Source organism: Ambystoma mexicanum, chromosome 3p, assembly GCF_040938575.1.
Source record: "Ambystoma mexicanum isolate Mex_15411 chromosome 3p, UKY_AmexF1_1, whole genome shotgun sequence".
In the NCBI taxonomy this organism is placed as follows: Eukaryota; Metazoa; Chordata; class Amphibia; order Caudata; family Ambystomatidae; genus Ambystoma; species Ambystoma mexicanum.
Genome location: NC_090925.1, coordinates 461,247,060 through 461,265,277, shown reverse-complemented (window position 1 = coordinate 461,265,277; position 18,218 = coordinate 461,247,060).

The following is an 18,218-nucleotide window of genomic DNA, read 5'->3' as shown; positions in this document are numbered from 1 at the left end:
CCCGATCTTAATGTCCAAGTCTGCAGTATCCTCAACGGGAATTTCCTTCCCGTCAAAGTTCTGCAGTTGTCCAGGAAGAGAGGTGAGAGGAATTTGGTAATTCTCTCCCCTTCCTGCATTCAGTTCGTCAAAGGCCCTTCTGGACAGAAGGGTAGCTTGAGATCCAGTGTCCACCAGTGCCAACATTGTACCCTGCCCCTGTACTTGTACTGGGGCATAGTATCTTCCCTCCTTCTCCTCAAGGGGGGCACAGATAATGCACATTTTTGGACAACTTGTGGGCTAACTTTCTGGTTTTGGACATCGCTAGCGAAGAGATTTGGGCAGAATTCTGTGGAGAGCCTTGGGAATCTGAAAGAAAAAGTTGGCAACTGGAGATCAGAGCCATTGTGGGTTCCCCTGGCTCCGGTTCTGGGCCGCCCCCCCCTTTTCGGAGGCAGTCACCAGGATGGGTTTGAACCAGGGGATTTTCTTGCTGTTGGTTCTGGGATGAGATGGTGGGCGGCGGTAGCTCAGTCTCCCCATCTCCCCAGTCTGGATTTGCATCCCTAGGGACCCATTTTTCTTTGGGAGGAGTCCCCCCTCTCTGAAGGAGAAGATCCTTTTCCCAGGATCCTCTGAGGATCCCTCTCCCTCAAATTGGAATATCTGTACCTCCTCCTCAAACTGAGTCTGTTTGGGTCTTTTGTTTCTCCTACCCCCCCTCTGCTCCTTAGGAGGCAGACTTTCAGGGGCAAGAGATTTTGTTTCCGGTTCCTGGGTTTCCAGGGGCTATTTACAAGTGAGGAAGGAAGCTTCCTCCAAGGCTTTAAACCCCCCTTCCCTTTGTGCCTCCTCCCTGGGAACCGGTGAGTTATCGGGGTGCTGCCCCCGTCATTGTTCTGGAGCACCAGGTCCAGAGTTGGGTGCGTTCTGCGCCGGCATGCCGATCTGAGGGTTCTGCTGAGCCCTCAGTATGTGACCCAGATCCCGCGCCATGTTTTGAACCTGGCGCTCTAACTGGGAAACCCGCTCAGGCTGATACGGGGGCCCTGTTTTCTCCCCTGGGCTGATCCCGGGAAGGGTAGCTATCCCTTCTTTGGTAGTACCCCTGGTTGAGAAGATTTGGATACCCCTCCACCCTTGGCCTCCACTCTCCCGGATTCGGTTGTCTGGGCTCAGGGAATTGGGGAAAGAAGGGTGGAGGATTTTGGGGCTGGAAGTTGGGTGGATACCTGGGGAAGAAGTTCTGCCCAGGGTTTGGTGAGTTTCTGCACTCCTGTGAGAAGTTGGGAGGGAAGTTCTCTGGGTTAGGTGCTTGGCTGGATCCCCCCCCTTGGGCTGGAGGAGTCCACACATAACCCAGGATGGGTCTGTTTCCCTTGTAACGGGGGCTTACATAATCAGGAGAGTGAGGGACCCCATTTGTGGGGCTGCCTCCCTGGCTCCCTGTCTGTGACTGGCCCGAGGACCTTCTGGGCCTAGCATTATTAGGTGCAGGTAGGTTTTTAGGCCCCCCCGTCTCCAAATCTAAAACGGGGGTGACCTTTACCTCTGCCACCTTGGCAGCAGCAGGGGTGTTGTTGGCTTTGGGGTTTTTGGGCGCATTATTTTTATTTTCTATTGGCTTCTGCACCTCATAGATCCGGGTTGCCTGTTCAATGACCCAGTCTAAAGATCTTTTCTCGTGAAAATCCCTCACGAGCTGGGTCATTATGTATTTGGGCAAGGCATGGAAAAACATATTAATACATTCTCTGCTATCCGTGCGCACCCTTCTTGTGGTATGTGCAAAAGCACGCTTTAACTCCTGCACAAATTCTTGTGGGGCCTAATCCTCCCCACATTGTAAATTGTAGGCTGCCTTGCGAGCCTCTTGAGGATTTCTATGAGTAGAAAAATGTTTCAAGATGGCCGCCTAATAGGTGGACCATCTTAAATGATTTTGGTCCTCCAGCCCCGCAAAGAAACTGGAGTATTCCGGGGAGAAGGTCCACTTTACATATTGAATACAGCTTTGGCTATCCTTCAAATGGAAAGTCTCCGTCATTTGCTCAAACAACTCTAAGTGCTCCCAAACAGAATACTTGGCATTCTTATGATAAGGCGTGATGACGCTCCCGATTGCCTTAATCTGCTTTAAGGGGTCCTTAAGCAAGGCCCTTTTTGTCTTATTGGCCCTTTTGGTCCGGGTAACCCTGGTCCATTCATCTTCTGACTCAGAGGCACTGCTCCCAGAGGTTCCCGTCTGTTCTTCCAGGTTTTCCCAGATTCTGCGAGCCTGGGAATGGCTGGCAGAATGTGGGGACCTGGTCACCTGTGTCCTGTACCGCTCAGAGGAGTCTTCAGATCCCTCCTTGCTGCCAGGATTTGATGGGTACCCCCCCACTGACCTAACTGGGCAGAGGTTTTCAGGATGCCCTTAATGGGCCTACTCTCCTGGGGTTCCCCATTAAATTGCACTGTGCTTGGGTGCCCATACCCGGATGCCCGCCCCTCCATTCCTGGGTGGTACTGGCCTATGAGCCCCATGCTTCTGGCTGGATAGTAATCTGCCATCCCTGTGGCCCTGTGCTCATGTGCGCCAGGGGACATGGGGGTGGCAGAGTCCAGAGACTGAGAGAGATAAAGGCCTCTGGTACTAGGGCTCCTGGGGTTATGCTCAGGAGTTTTTCTTTCCCAGCGAACCTCATCTCTATCCGCCCCTGCTCCCTGTTGCAATGCAAGAGCCTGCGCCTTTAGTTCCTCAGTTAAGGCCTTACTAGACTCTATCAGTCTCTCCTGCATCGCTACCTGTTGTTGGAGTCTATCATTGTGCTGGCAGAGAGCCTCATTCTCTCTCTGTGCCTCCTGATTGGTCCTGGAGCACTGGGCCAGTTTTTGCTGCAGGAGGGTTACCTCCTGAGCTGTGTCCCTATTGGCCTGCTCCTTTCTTGCCAGAGCATCCTCCACCCTCCTGGTGTGTTCTAACAAGTTCTGGTGTTCTTTTTTGGAGGTCACCCAGCCCCTGGAGGGCCAAGTGATTTTCTTCTGTTTTTCTTTTTAAATGGCAGACTTCCTGGCCTAAGGCGTCTCTTTCCTGACTAAGAGCCTGCATTTGTGCCGCCAGGTCGTCCCTCTGCCTTTGAAAGGCACCAGCTTTCTGGCGTTCTTCATCAAACTCTGCCTGGGTATCCAGGTCTTTCAAAATCAGCTTGTTGCTCTCTGCCTTCACTCTATCTAGATGACTTTGCAGGGTGGCTACCTGCTCCGTGCATGCCCTGTTAAAGTCTAATTGTTGCTCCAGCTTTTTCTGGCTCTGCAGTAAGGAGTCCAAACTGTCTTGGTGCTCCTTCTGCAGGGCCAGAAATCTAGTATCCTGGTCAGCCTTTTCCTGTTGCAGTATATCCATGTCCTCTTTTATTTTAATGATATACTGCCTACTATCATTTTCTGACTCCTGGCTCCTCTGCAGCCTCTGCTCAGAAGAGTCCAGATCAGATTGGGCCTTCTGTAATGCCAGCAGTTGCCTACTCGCCAGATCTTGGCCTTCAGCACATTTGTCCTGCATGGCTCCCATATGTAAATATAAATATGCCGCTACCCTGGCAATCTTGTTGTGCTCATCCTTGGCCTTAGAGGACATATATAGTTCACTCAGGGCCACATGTAAGGGACCCTGGTCCCTCCATTTATCTGATCCTGTTTCCGTGATCTGGGGTGCGATTGCTTGCAACCAGACCGTCTGGTCCTGATGAGTCCGCTCACCTCTCACAAATAGCTTATGTAAGAAGTGCTCTCTGGCTATTTTCATATCTACCAAGGTCGTCATTCTGGAATTTGAGTTCCTTCCTGACTTACAGAAGTTTGTATTTTATTTTTGCAAAACAGACCTTTTCCTTAGAGCGTTCCTTTGAGGAGTGCTTTACAGCGTAACACAGCGTGGTGATCCGACCGGATATGTGTATCTGGTCAGCTGGCACACTGTATTAATCTGCACAAGTGATAATCCGGAATCCCCGGCTACGAGCCCCCAATTTGTAAGAGGATCCAATTCAACACTACAGCTAAGTCAACGCCTAGTCTAAAATACTGAAAGAAAACCCTTATTGATATATCTTTATGTCCAGTTCATGCGTTCTGGATGACTACCCCTATATAACACCCCTCTCTTGGAATCCCCCTGACCCCACTGAGCCAAGAAGTAGTTCTGTTTTGCAAGTTTAAAAGGTTTATTTGAGAATGTAAACAATATATATATATATATATCACACTTTATAATAAATTAATAATTGAATATGACCCTTAATCTGAGCAGTAATCAATAATGGATAGTCTGGCACTAGCACACTTGTGAATAGGAACAGAAGAATAAGGTGGCAGAGAATGCTTTATATAAGTTCAGATGGATGCAATGTTGAATGAAAGGCAGTACAGAAAATACTCAATATGATTTCAACAAAACAATGTAATCACTTTTCTCTGGCAATCCACTCCCCCCCTTTATGCAATGCAAGGAAATGGAAGGAAAGCACACAGTTCTCAGAAATGCAATCAAATGTAATTCAGTTCACCCCAGCAAGCTTAGACCACAGAAGTTGGAAACACAGGCCCAAAATGCTTTTATATGTGCTGGCAATGAATTGAAAAATATGCTAAAATGCTTTTAATTCCCTCTAGAGGTTCAGGGTGAGTGGTATCTAGTTAATATTAGTCCAGGCTCACTCTAGCAATGATTCAGGGATGGTTCTTAAGAGGCAAACGAAATTTAGCAGTTCAGACAAAACAGCTATCATTTTACAAGTAAAGAAATCGGGCCAAATCGCAAATCGCGTCAAAATTTGTGGGTGCGAGAATCATGATTACGGAGAAAGTATAAGGAGTAGGTCGGTTCTAGGCTTGTTGGAAAGGTAAGATTCTAAGCTTTCAGAGGAAAGTGAAACCAAGTTCCTAGCCCAAACAGTTTCAGAGATACGGACGATTAAATAAAGGTGGTTTTTCGGATTTGAAACTTTTAAAGTTTAAAACGACAGGTTACAGCTTGCAGCTAAAAATGACAGGTGACAGCTTTGCAAATGACAGGTGACAGTTAGGAGGCAGTTCTACTTAGATTAAAATAGCTTGGATTAGATTATTTTAACTAAGAGATTGGTTCTGCACAGTTCTGCTAGGTACTCACAATATATTTAGAAATAGAATGGGCCTCGCCACGGATCTGGTCAACAGGTTTTCTTCACTCGCCACGGACGGTCTCTGCGCACAGCGTCTGGGTCAGCTCTCTGGTTCTGCGAACAGCGGTCTGGGTCAGCTCTGCTCTGCCTCTTGTTCTGGATACTGCTCTGCTTTCTCTGGGTACAGCACTGCTTCTGGATCTTTCTGCACAGCTTTCTCTGGACCCAGCGCTGATCTGCACGGCTCCTGGATGCTGCTATCGCTGTTAGGTTTGCTGGATGCTGAGGCCCACTGAGAAGAGTTCTCAGTTTGTGGGTTTAGGCCCTTGCTTTGAGTTCTGAATCAAGTTCTTTGGAGTTTTAAAGTCTAAGTGTTGAATCTAGTATCTTCTGGATGTTGTGTGGTCCGGCAGAGCGCATTGCAGCAAATGGAATTGAATGTCCCTATCTGTCCTGACTGTCTGCTTTTATGTGTTTTGAAAGTGGGTGGAGAGGCTAGCTTTTTAGACCCTACCCCTCTCCACTTGTCATTGGCCACTTCATCCTCTTCCCATTGATTGGGGGAATGAAATGAAGTGTCATCATGATGAGGTCTGTTTATGATACAGAGATCCCACCCCTGTCAAATTACACACAATCTATATTTTGACCCAAAAGACATATTTGCACAGGTACACATTTGTTTAAAATTACATGCACCCATCACATATCACAGGAGGTATACCCTGTCCAAATCTGCTCTTCCTGAGAGCTTGCATTGAGAAATGGCAACATTTGCACTTTTTAACTGGTTTTGCAATATCGGACATTAACCCAAATTTACACACATGTGCGCAAGGAGTATGGACATTAATTGATGAAGTGTCAGATTTTTAACATGCATACATTTTAAGTAATACCCTCTTAACTGCTAGCTTGCCCCCAGATCATACCACCGGTTCTAAAAACCTCTTAAAATGTGGGCAGAAAAATCACAAGAATTATGGTATCATTTATAAAATTTTCACAAGTCCGCTCTATGAATGATCCATCTTTTTAGAGTTATGTTCTGGCCCCAAAGGGGTGTGGTTTCCCCCCAGCACAAGGTTGAATTTCTGGTTTTTCCAGTTCTTCCAAGCCAGCTTGCTCTCACAGGCACTGCTCCTCCCCTTTCCTTCCAGGAGGAAGCCACATTTACGACTCCCACCAATAAAACATTTGCCTGAGTCAGGACAGGGCTTTGTTCAATTTCCTGCAGAGCCCAGGTAATTCAATCAGAGAAGTGTCATATCCCTTTTGGTGGGAACAGCAAAAGGCAGCTAGGCCTGGGAACACAGCTGTTGTGCAAGTCTCAACTCCTGTCGGGGGTAGCTGGTGGGCAGAATTCAGTTCCTTAAGCCAGGCCCCAGCTAATGTCACTTTTAGTTACCCAGTTTTCTGCATTCAAATACAACTAACCATTTTTACATATGCAGCTAGAATGCTGATTCTAAGTTTAAAACTATGACATTTAAACAATTGCAACCTATGTGACACTCAAAAGTAGGTCACTCATTTATTTTAAACATTTAGATTTTTAGTGTCTTTCAGTCCAAATTTACTTAAACTGCTGAAATCCACAGCTCAGCCAGTCTTGTTATAAACCTTCAAGTTTGTTTGTTTGTTTGTTTATTTATTTGTATAGCGCTCCTGACCCAGAGGTATATGGGCGCTTAAGCATCAGGTTACAGGCATAGGTAGGAACATTTGTACAATTGTGCAGCATAAGTATAGTTACAAAATCAGTTATGAGAGCAGTTATAGTAGAATTAGTGACATGCATACATACAGTGCTAGTTAATTGTTAAGTAACCAGGTGATGATCTTAGTTCTGAAAGGTTGAAATGTAGGGGTAGATTTGATGTCCAATGGAATAGTGTTCCATAATTGTGAGGCTAGAACTGGGAAACTGGAGCCACCGGATCTTTTGAGGGAGTATTTGGGCACTGTCAGTTGTAGCGTATTAGAGGATCTGGTGGTTCTAATATTCTGTCTTAAGATGAATTTATCGGTTAGATAAGGTGGGGCCAGGTGGTTAAGAGCTTTGTAGGTGAGGCAGATAGTTTTTAGGTCTATTTTTTGTTGGATGGAAAGCCATTTGCATGTGATTCTAGTGGCTGAGATATGTTCTCTTCTGGGAATATTAAGGGCGGCACGGAGTGCGTTGTTTTGTAGGACTTGCAGTTTGTTGACAACCGTTTTATTGGCTCCTACATACAGGCTGTTGCAATAATCCAGTTTGGATTGTATAAGTGCTCTGGCTAGAGTAAGGCAATTGTTGGGGGATATCAGAGGTCTGCAGGCTCTAATTAGTTTCCCAGTGTAAGCAGTGGCTGAGGCGGTCATATTAATTTGTTTGGCGAGGTTGGTGTTAGTGTCAAGATAGAAACCAAGAGTTTTTACACTTTTGGCAGTGGGAATAGTGTTGCCGTCGATGATGAAGCTAGAGTAGCTCGGGCTGAGATTCCGGATAGTGTTGGGTGAGCCGACAAGGAGCAGTTCAGTCTTGTCATCGTTCAGGCAGAGGCCATGTGTGGCCATCCATGCCTGAACGATGGAGAAGACTTCGCCGATCCTGTTGGCGTCCGCGTTGTAGTTGCCTGATAAAGTGAGGAGTATCTGGGTGTCATCTGCGTAGTTAGTGTAGGTGACACCCAGATGGTCCAGTTTATCGAATAGGGGCTTTGTAAATATATTATACAAAGTGGGTGAAACACACGATCCTTGTGGGACACCGCAGGTAATGGGAATAGGGTCGGCTGCTGCTATGGGTGAGAAGACTCGCATGGTCCTATTGTCCAGGAAGGATTGGATCCATGTGACCGCTGAGTGGGAGAAGTGTGCTGCCGATGATAAGTGGTTGCACAGAATTTTGTGGTCAACCAGGTCAAAGGCAGCGGAGAGGTCGAGGAGAAGCAGGATGGCAGCCCTCCCTTTATCTTTAATTTCGTCTATCTGGCTCTTGAGATCAACAAGGGCTGTTTCCATCCCATGTTGGGGACGAAAGCCAGATTGGCGAGTACCTAGTAATAGGTTAGTTTCAAGGTAATCCTGAATTTGTAGATAGGCCACTCTGTCAAGAATCTTTAGTAAAAATGGGACAGTGGTAATGGGTCTATAATTTGTGGGTATGTCTGGGTCGAGGGTCTGTTTTTTAGCAAGGGTAGGACCCAGGATTGTTTCAGATTACTTGGGATCATGTTGTTGGAAAACGACAAATTTATTAATTTGGTGATGAAGGGGGAGAGATCCCTGGCAGCATCCTTGATAATCTGTGCGGGGCAACTGTCCCCCTTGCAGTTCGAGTGTTTCAAGGATGCTATAATTTTTTGTACTTCAGGTGTGGTGACCTTTTTGAAGGTGAAGCCTGAGCTAGTGGCGGTGGGTGGGGGATGGGTGGGTCTGGAGGTGGGGTCATGAGTGAGCTGTTGCCGTTTGTTTTCAATTTTAGTTTGGAGCCCTGAGATTTTGTTGGCCAGGGCGTTCTGGATCCCTGTGCACCACGGTTTATCCTTTGTGCAGGTATCTTCGGGAGGAGTGGGGTTTTCTAATTCCTTTAAGATGTTAAAGAGCTCTTTTGTGCTTGAGCCTGCCTGTGAAATCCTGGAATTAAGAGATTCTTTCTTGGCACGTGTGATCTCATTTTTGTAGTGGGTGGAGATGTTGGTGAGGTTAGTTCTATTGTCTACTGAAGGCACCGAATTCCATAGTAATTCAAGTTTGCTTTTTTGTAGTCGGAGAAGTTTGAGCTCTGGGGTGTACCATGTATTCAGGTGCGCTTTGGGTTTCCCTTTACGCATTTTCAGTGGGGCAATGGTGTCGATAGCTTTAGCCATGGAGTCATTATAGGCGTTGACCATCGAGTTTAAGTCAGTTGTGGTTGGTAGGGCATTCAGAATGGGGGTCACCAGAGGCATTAAGGCTTCGGCTGCGATGTTGCTCTTTTTCCTGGTTAGGCAGGCCGGAGCGATGATAGGCTTTTTGTGCACTAGGTTGTTGATATTAATGTCAAGGGGGAGGAAGTGGTGATCCGTCCAGATGAGCTGTACAGGGTCCTTTAGGGTGATGTTGCAATTGAGGGCGGTAACCCAGCCAAGGATTCTGCCTTTCGAGTGGGTGGGTTTGGAGCAGAGTTGAAGGAGGCCATGCTCCTCTAATGCCGTGGCCAGGGCAATGGCAGGGGTGTCAAGAGGGTCATTAAACCCGAGATTGAAGTCTCCCAGTATAATCATTTGTGCTGTAGGTTTGGAGCTTTCGGCTACTAGGGAGGTCATATCTTCCTCAAAGGAGCCAGGTGGACCGGGGGGTCTGTAGATGAGGTGCATAGTGATAGTACTCTTCGGGGAGGTTTGTAGTTTAACTGTGAGGTGTTCACATGATTTGAGTAGAGGAGAGGAGCCTGATAGTCTGATATCGAGTGAGGACTTAAAGATGAGGGCTACACCACCTCCTCGAGCGTTAGGTCTGTCTACTCTGAGGATAGTATAGTTGTCAGGGATGGCTAGGGTAAGGGATGGTCCCGCAGCCTCATGTAACCAAGTTTCTGTCATAGCAAGGAAGTCTAGGTTGTTGGTCAGAATGATGTCGGCGACTTCAGTGGAATGGGCGACTAGTGATCTAACATTTAGAAGAGCTCCTTTTAGTGTATGGAGGGTAGAGTTAATGGGGGTTATAGTGTACTTGTTAGTTTTGTTGGGTAGTTTAGCTGGGCGTTTGCTAGTTATGTGGTGGATTCTGGCACCAAGTCTATTGTTGCGATCGGTAGGGATAAGGGTGGTAGTTTTAGAGATAGTAAGGTCGGTCAACGTGGAGGGGCTGTGATGATGGGTAGGGCAGGGTGCTCTAGTGTCGGTAGGGTTCTGCTTGGATCTATCTGCACTCTTATTGTCTAGGACATCGTAATGCTGTGCGTGGTCATGGGTAGGATGGGCAGGTTGTGAGACCGGGAGGAAGGCTGGAGTAGTGGGCAGGAATGGTGTAGGGCAGACGATAGGGTAATGTCTTGGGCAGGCGGGTCTAGCTAGTCCATTTTTATAGGTTATGTAGCTGTTACCGTTGCAAAGTATATTGCTTTGCATGACACAGAAGGGGAACATGATCGCGATAAGGCAAAGTAGCATAATGTGTGTGCTAGGGGCGATGCGCCGTGCAGAGGATTGGCGGATGAATGATATTGGTGCGACCATAAGGCACGACACAATAGTGTGGTCTGAATACGACCATAAGGCACAATATAATAGCGTGGTCACTATGCGACCATAAGGCACAGCACAATAGCGTGGTCACTGTGCGACCATAAGGCACAACACAGTAGTGTGGTCTAACTGCAACCATAGGGCACAACACAGTAGTGTGGTCACTAAACGACCATAAGGCACAACATAATGGCGTGGTCACTATGCGACCATAAGGCACAGCACGGTAGTGTGGTCTAAATGCGACCATAGGGCACAGCGCAATGGCGTGGTCACTATGCGACCATAAGGCACAACACAGTAGTGTGGTCTAGATGCGACCATAGGGCACAACACAGTAATGTGGTCTAGATGCGACCATAGGGCACAACACAGTAATGTGGTCTAATACGACCATAGGCACAACACAATAGCGTGGTCTAAATGCGACCATGAGGCACAACACAGTAGTGTGGTCTAGATGCGACCATAAGGCACAACACAGTAATGTGGTATAGATGCGACCATAGGGCACAACACAGTAATGTGGTCTAATACAACCATAGGCACAACACAATAGCGTGGTCTAAATGCGACCATAAGGCACAACACAGTAGTGTGGTCACTATGCGACCATAAGGCACAACATGATAGCGTGGTCCCTATGCGACCATAAGGCACAGCACAATAGCATGGTCACTGTGCGATCAAAGGTACAACACAGTAGTGTGGTCTAAATGCGACCATAGGGCACAGCACAATAGCGTGGTCACTATGCGACCATAGGGCACAGCACAATAGCGTGGTCACTATGCGACCATAGGGCACAGCACAATAGCGTGGTCACTGTGCGACCAAAGGTACAACACAGTAGAGTGATCTAGATGCGACCATAAGGCACAGCACAGTAATGTGGTCTAATACGACCATAGGCACAACACAGTAGCGTGGTCACTATGCGACCATAAGGCACAACACAGTAGTGTGGTCTAAATGCGGTCATAGGGTATGTGACCAGTACTAGAGACCATAGACCCATCTAAGGCTAAGAGTCCATGCATGCAGTAATGTCCCGGTACTTGCATGTACTTACAGTGCGTTCTCCTTATGCGAGAGGGTTCTGGTAGTGGGTAAGTTGCACGTTGAGCAAGTCACTTCAGAAAATAACTTTACATTGTATCCACCCCTCAGTAAGTCTTTCTTTGGCCTGCTTTGGGTTCATTTATTAAGTTTTACACAAAAAAAGTCTAGTGTTGTTTTAAAACGCCGGCTTTCTGATAGTGGTGAGTACTGGTAATGCACCCATTTTTGGGATTTAAGAAAATGAATTCCCCACAATTCTAGGTTGCTTTTGGCAATCAGAATTGCCATTGCCAATGGTTTCAGGCTACTGTGTGGCTAGTCCAATGGTGGTTTTAGGCAGTGCCCTTCTGTGCCCATAACATCGGCAAAATGGGTGGCAGCCTATTCTTCTTGCATTTCCCTCGGCATTTTCTGGGAAGCTCTGGCCATCATGATGTTTTCAATGCCAGAACTGCACAGTTTTTGAGGTAGGGCTCGGATGCATGGGTAAAAACATCCCACACATCCAAAGGGATCTAATAGAGATCGAGTCCCTGTTGGGGGAAATCCAGGTCACTGCTATCCCTAGGACCCAGACAAATGCTCACAATGATCTCTCAAATGCACAATGGAGTAAGGAGTCCCCAGATGCTGATTTCATTACGGCTCTAAAAGGGAATCCAATAATTGGTAAGTTTTATCAACACATGACCCTGAGAACTTTCCCTTGATGGATACCAATTACATTGGGAAAGAGGACCTCAGAGTGTTGATGAAATGTCCAAAAATGTTCTGAATCCAAGACGGTTTGTTGGTAAGGAAATCCCTAGCTGGCCATGATCAGTGGGTGGTTCCTACCTCATTCTGAAGCCTGATGTTAAGTCACGCCCATGATGCGACCACAGCCGGTCATAGGGGGTTTCATACAACACTTGAAATCTTAAGAGAGGTTGCATACTGGTCACACATGGGGCAGGACCTCGACCAATACTTGAAGGGGTGTCTTGTGTCTGCACAATTTCAGCCCACATCCCTCACACACCGTGCACCTCTCCCAAAGAGGGGGATGACACTGCCATGGTCAGATTTGCAAGTAGATTTCATTGGGCCCGTGGTTCGCTCCTCTTGGGGAAATAAGTACATGTTGACCGTGACATGCTTATTTACTAAATGGGTGGAATGTCTCCCGGCCCCAAACTGCAAGGCAGAAACAGCAGCTGCCCTGATGATCAACCATATCTTTTCGCGATTTGGACTACCCCAAAGGATTGAGTCAGACAGAGGTAGCCATTTCACAAGCGAAGTAATGACAAAGATGTGGGAGATACTTGGGGTTAAAAGGAAGCTACATATTGCTTACAGGCGAGCCTCTAGTGGTGCAGTAGAACGATACAACAAAACCATTGTGAGCATATTAAAAATGTTTGTGGAAGATTCTGGGCCAAGTTGGTATATTCGATTACCTCTTGTCCTAATGGCCATCAGATCTACCCCTTCGTCTGGAACTAAAATGTCACCGTTTGAGCTGATGACTGGATGCAGGATGGTGCTTCCCCAGCATCTGCTCTACAGGACCCAAGAGCAGACATTGATCAATGCCTCCACAACTCATGAGTACGTTGAAAATTTACAAAAACAACTTCAACATGCTTTTGCCTGTGCTCAGCGAAATCTAGAAAGATCAGCCGACAGCATCAAGATCCACTTTGACTTGAAGTCTACCAGAAAGAAATACAATGTAGGAGACAGGTCTATTTATACAATTTCCAAAGGAACCAGGCCAAACAGCGGAAATTTCTGCCTACCTGGAAGGGACCTTTAGAAATTGTAGACAAGATCTCACCAATCGCCTACCAGATCTGCATCCCCAAAGTAGTTTGGCAGTGGGGGAAGACAAGTGGGTCCACATTAATCAACTAAAGTGTTGCCATCCTAGGCACACTCTCCAGCAACTGGAGGAGTCTCCTGGAACCCCTGAGGGGTCCACTCCAGATACATATAATTCCAGCTCTAAAATATTCCACATATAGTCTATAAAATACAATAATGCAAATGTCTCCTGATTTATAAAATGTATATGTCCGCCCCACTATATTAATAGTGGTGGGGAAATGTCTACAAATATGTTTTTGCTTTGTCATCCTAGGAGAGAGAGATAACCTATAGTTGATTGGAAACCATGGAGACTGACCAAGGAGGATGACCCGGGGACCGGGAGCAAAGACCCGAGGGTCCCTGAGTATTGCTCAATACTCTCATCAGGACTGGCGAGGAGAACCGATCGATCCACCCCTGATGGAGGAAAAAATGCTGAACTTTGCCATTTGTGGAATCCGGAGAGATGAGGCTGACATCCCAGTCTTGCGAATTTCCATTGATGGAAGATCAACGCCCATCCCAAGAGGGGGGGCTTGTGGGATGTCTCAACCCACTAGTCCAGGCCCTGCAACATCACTGTGCATTCTTGGCAGCAGAAACCTCAGAAATGGCCGCTGGAAAGCCTGCTGCTCACTAGAAATCACCAGAAAGTGCACAATGAAAATATGAAAAATAGGCCACCATCTACTTTTGCCTATGTCAGTGGTAACACAGGAGACCACTGCCAAAACCCATCATTTGGCTGCCCACAGAGCAAAATCATTGCAAAAGAAACAGGGCTGTTTGAAAAATCTGTTTTTATTTGGTGTCAAATTTGATGGAATCATGGCTCACAAACCACCCAAAAAGATCAAACCTCCTTGTTCGGTGGTCAACATCATCCCACTTCAAGAATCTACATAAATATAAGGTCCACAGAAGTATGTGTTATCTGAAGAAAGTCCACTTTTGAGGATTGCTTGCTGGAAGAAATCTGTCAAAAATGGGTGTAATACCGTTACTCACCTCTATCAGAAGCTGGTGATTTAAAACCATTTTGTGTAAAGTTGAACATTGAGCTCAAACTATGCCAAAGAAAGACCTGCTATCAGAAGCGTAAGAGGTGGAGACAATTCACAATTATATTCTGAAAAGGTTTAAAGTAAGAAATTGTTTGATGTATGTGTTCAAAATGTGAGTTAGATTGAATGATAAGACAATTGTTAGACATTGTATTTAGGAGTTAAAATTTCCCACACTGTGCTTCAAACAAATTCCACACCTCTCCCTGAACAAAGGAAACTTCCCCTGCCCTTTGCTAAGGGATTGACAGGCTGTTGTTAAAAGGAACTAGGAGAGGCACCCTGGCCTGTTGCTCTGAGTGAAAACAATGGAGCCCTTGACCTGAAGAGAAATGCTAATTCGGGTGTGACTGACAATAAACTGCTGGCAGGAAGAAGGACATGTGACCTCTGAGTCAGCCCAGCTCTGGAGGCGGACCAGATTGAGATGTGGGTTTAACATGGGATTAAATATATGTTTTAGAAAAATGCTTATAACAAATTGCACTGAACTGACAAAAATGTGAAACTTTGAGATTGTTAAAATGAAAAATTCACTCACAGTTAAGACTGAGATGGAATCCCCAGAATTTATTCATATTGTAGCCACTGTGTTTATGTGTTTATGCTAGGAATGTGAAAATTTACAGAAATGTGCCCAGATGGGGTGTGCATGCATATATAAAAATTGGTGCAGAACTAATATTGAGAAACCACCAAAAGCACGAAAAAGTTGTCATTTCTGAACGAAAGCTCTTAAGAAGATGAGAGTTGAACAGAAATGTACCTTAGGCAATCTGTCATGTAATTTATGTAGTATTAACAAGTTGTGTATATTGTAAATATGTGTTTTATGAAAAATAAGATATACTGTACAGGGACAAAGGGGAGGGGTTCTCCCCTAATCAATAAACAGGACACATGATGACACAGGAAAACACACTGCTCCTTTCTCCAATCAGGGGACAGGGAATCCTCTGACCTATTGGATCTTTAGAGGGTTGGGCATAGAGGATCAGCCTCCCCACCCACTTTGGAAATACATAAATAAGGACTGCTAAGGACAGGCAACACACACACTTTCCACTTCTCAACTGATTTCCTGGTGAAGCACCCTACAGGAAGATCCAGACATAGATCCATAAACCAGACTTCAGAACCAAGCTCTAGAACCAAACTCTAGAACCTTGAAGCAGAGAGGCCTAATCCACAAGCTGAACCTTTTTCAGCTGGCCTTCAGAACCTTTTGTAACCTGATCCTAGCCCCTAAACTTCCAAGGGGCATCTCATAATCCAACAGCCTGGCTGAGCTGTTTTGCTGTTCTAGCTAAGAACCCTGTGCTAGAACCCAAATCCAGACCCAGAGAGCAGAGCAGTATCCAGAACCTGTCAGATCCAGTCCAAGAGGCCCTGCAGACCAGAGTGCCGTGCTGAGAGCAGAACCCATGCCTGAGACCGTCCGGTGGCAAGCGAATCCCAGCCAAACCCTTGACCAGATCTTTGATGGGGCTGTAAGGATATTTGGCGTGTTACAGCACAGAGTACAGCACTACTGCACAGGTAGCAATTTTTTTTATGCAGCACCACCTCAAGGGTGCGGTGCATTGCTATATGTGTTACCAGATTTACAAGGAAAGACAGGCTATTCAGTCAAAAACGATTTTAACATATAAGATGCAAATCTATTTTTACAGTTAAAAGCACACGTGCACATTGAAAAATGCACACTATTTTTCACCTGAAATGCCTATGGTGCAAGAGACACATTTGAAAATTAATAACTAACATTACTCATAAATAACCTGACTAATAAAAACTGAATTTAACATAACCCACTAATAAAAATGTGTCTCCCCTGCAGAAATAGGCCTACTCTGAAAGTGAACTTTTAAACGCACATTCATTTTTTTTTCGTGTTCTCTGCTGCTCTGTCCACATAACTACAGGAAGCAAAAGGGCTCGAAAGAACAGGAAATCAGTTGGTTACAAAGTATTACTATAAAAATGAGCCATTGTGTAGAGAGGGAGGAGATGGCATGATTGATTCTGATTGGAGCAGCGTCATAGCAAGTATCATGCTAGAGGCAGTGATTAGGGTTTTGGCTGGGGGAAGTTGGAGGAGAGAGGGAGAACAGTGGAGATTTGGAGAGCTGGGAGAAGGACCTGTTTTTTCCTGGTTGGAGCATTTCTGCTGAAAAAGCTGAGAGTTCCAGGTAATGACCCCGGTTTGAGAACGAAAGGCGCTCGTTTTCACTGGGGTTAATCTTCAAGGGAGCCACATTCAGAAAGAGAACAGCTGAAGAAAACTCGGGCTGAACAGATAAGGTAATTACATAAGTGTGGGAGCTGAGTGTGTACGAGAATATTCAGTCAGTGTAGGAAAGGAGATTCCTGTGCCTTAATCACATGTTAATGTTGCAAATCGAGTTCTTTTCTCCACCACTCTCTTTTCAGTGTATCACAGACAATGCTGTTACTGTGCTATTTTATTTATTTCTGTAAAGAGTGAGGTCGTGTTTAAATGCAACTTTTATAATACAGAAAAATATTTGAAAGCAGACGGGTGGTGTGTTTTATATTTACCAATACAGTGCTGATGATGTGGGGAGATTTTTAAACAGTGCAATTGTCATTTTAAGACAGATGTGTGCATGATCATATTCAGTATGGACAGTTGAGAGTGATTGTTTGTAGCATAGCTCGTTGGAGGTACATGAGCCAACGGGAAGAGGGACTCTCTGGACATAGTTCCCTACCGTATATAAGGTAGTGGAAATTACCACAAAATTACCACATATAGCTCTCTGTCGTAAATAAGTCAGTGAGATCGCCCATGGTGGCACACTAACACTAACACTGAAAATGTGGTATTCCTGAAATGTAGGTCTGAGGTCTCTCTAGTGATTACACGAAAAATCTAAGCAAAGATAAGGGATTCTGGACATTGGGGCCACAAATAAAACAAGGGAATTATGCTCACCAAAATACCACCAACCACGCATACCAACCACGCATACCAAATATGCATGTCTGGGTGCTGAAATAATGCATGTCCACTGTATTATTGTTGTACATGGCCCAATCTGAATACAAGGAGTGATTGTTGCTAAGTTATTTTTCGGCAGTAATAAAAAACCGTCAGGCCCCAAATCTCCACAAAATACCCTACATATTTACGGTGCGTTGGCCGGGAAACGAACCCGGGTCAACTGCTTGGAAGGCAGCTATGCTCACCACTATACCACCAACCACGCATACCAACCACACATACCAAATATGCATGTCTGGGTGCTGAAATAATGCATGTCCACTGTATTATTGTTGTACATGGCCCAATCTGAATACAAGGAGTGATTGTTGCTAAGTTATTTTTCGGCGGTAATAAAATACCGTCAGGCCCCAAATCTCCACAAAATACCCTACATATTTATGGTGCGTTGCAGGCCTGGAAAGTGATCATAGAGTACCTACTGGGCGTGGCAAGCGTGTCTCACACTGTCATTTGCACATTAAAGGGAACCCATTTTATAATAGCAGTGTGCCACTAAAAACGAATTTCAGAATGTCACTAAGGGAACCCACATTCTCAGATCTAGTGCAATATTTAGAGGCAAAGTTGTTTGCACATGGGAATTGGTCATCGAATAGCACATTAGAATGGAGTAACCGCATTCAGGGTGAGGTGCAGAAAGAAAAACTAGACAATATTTTTGCAGAAGGCAGCATAATTCAGGTCTGCCTTACAAGATTATTGAATGCAGCCGATAAAAGTGCAGAGAAAGACTGTTTAATACGGCTATGCGGCAAAATATGGTTTATTTTAAACAAGTCCCTGCGAATGCAAGAGAATGATACTCAGCTAATTAACAGGTTAAAGACTGAATTAGAGGGGGCAAGTAAAAATCAGGAAATGTTGA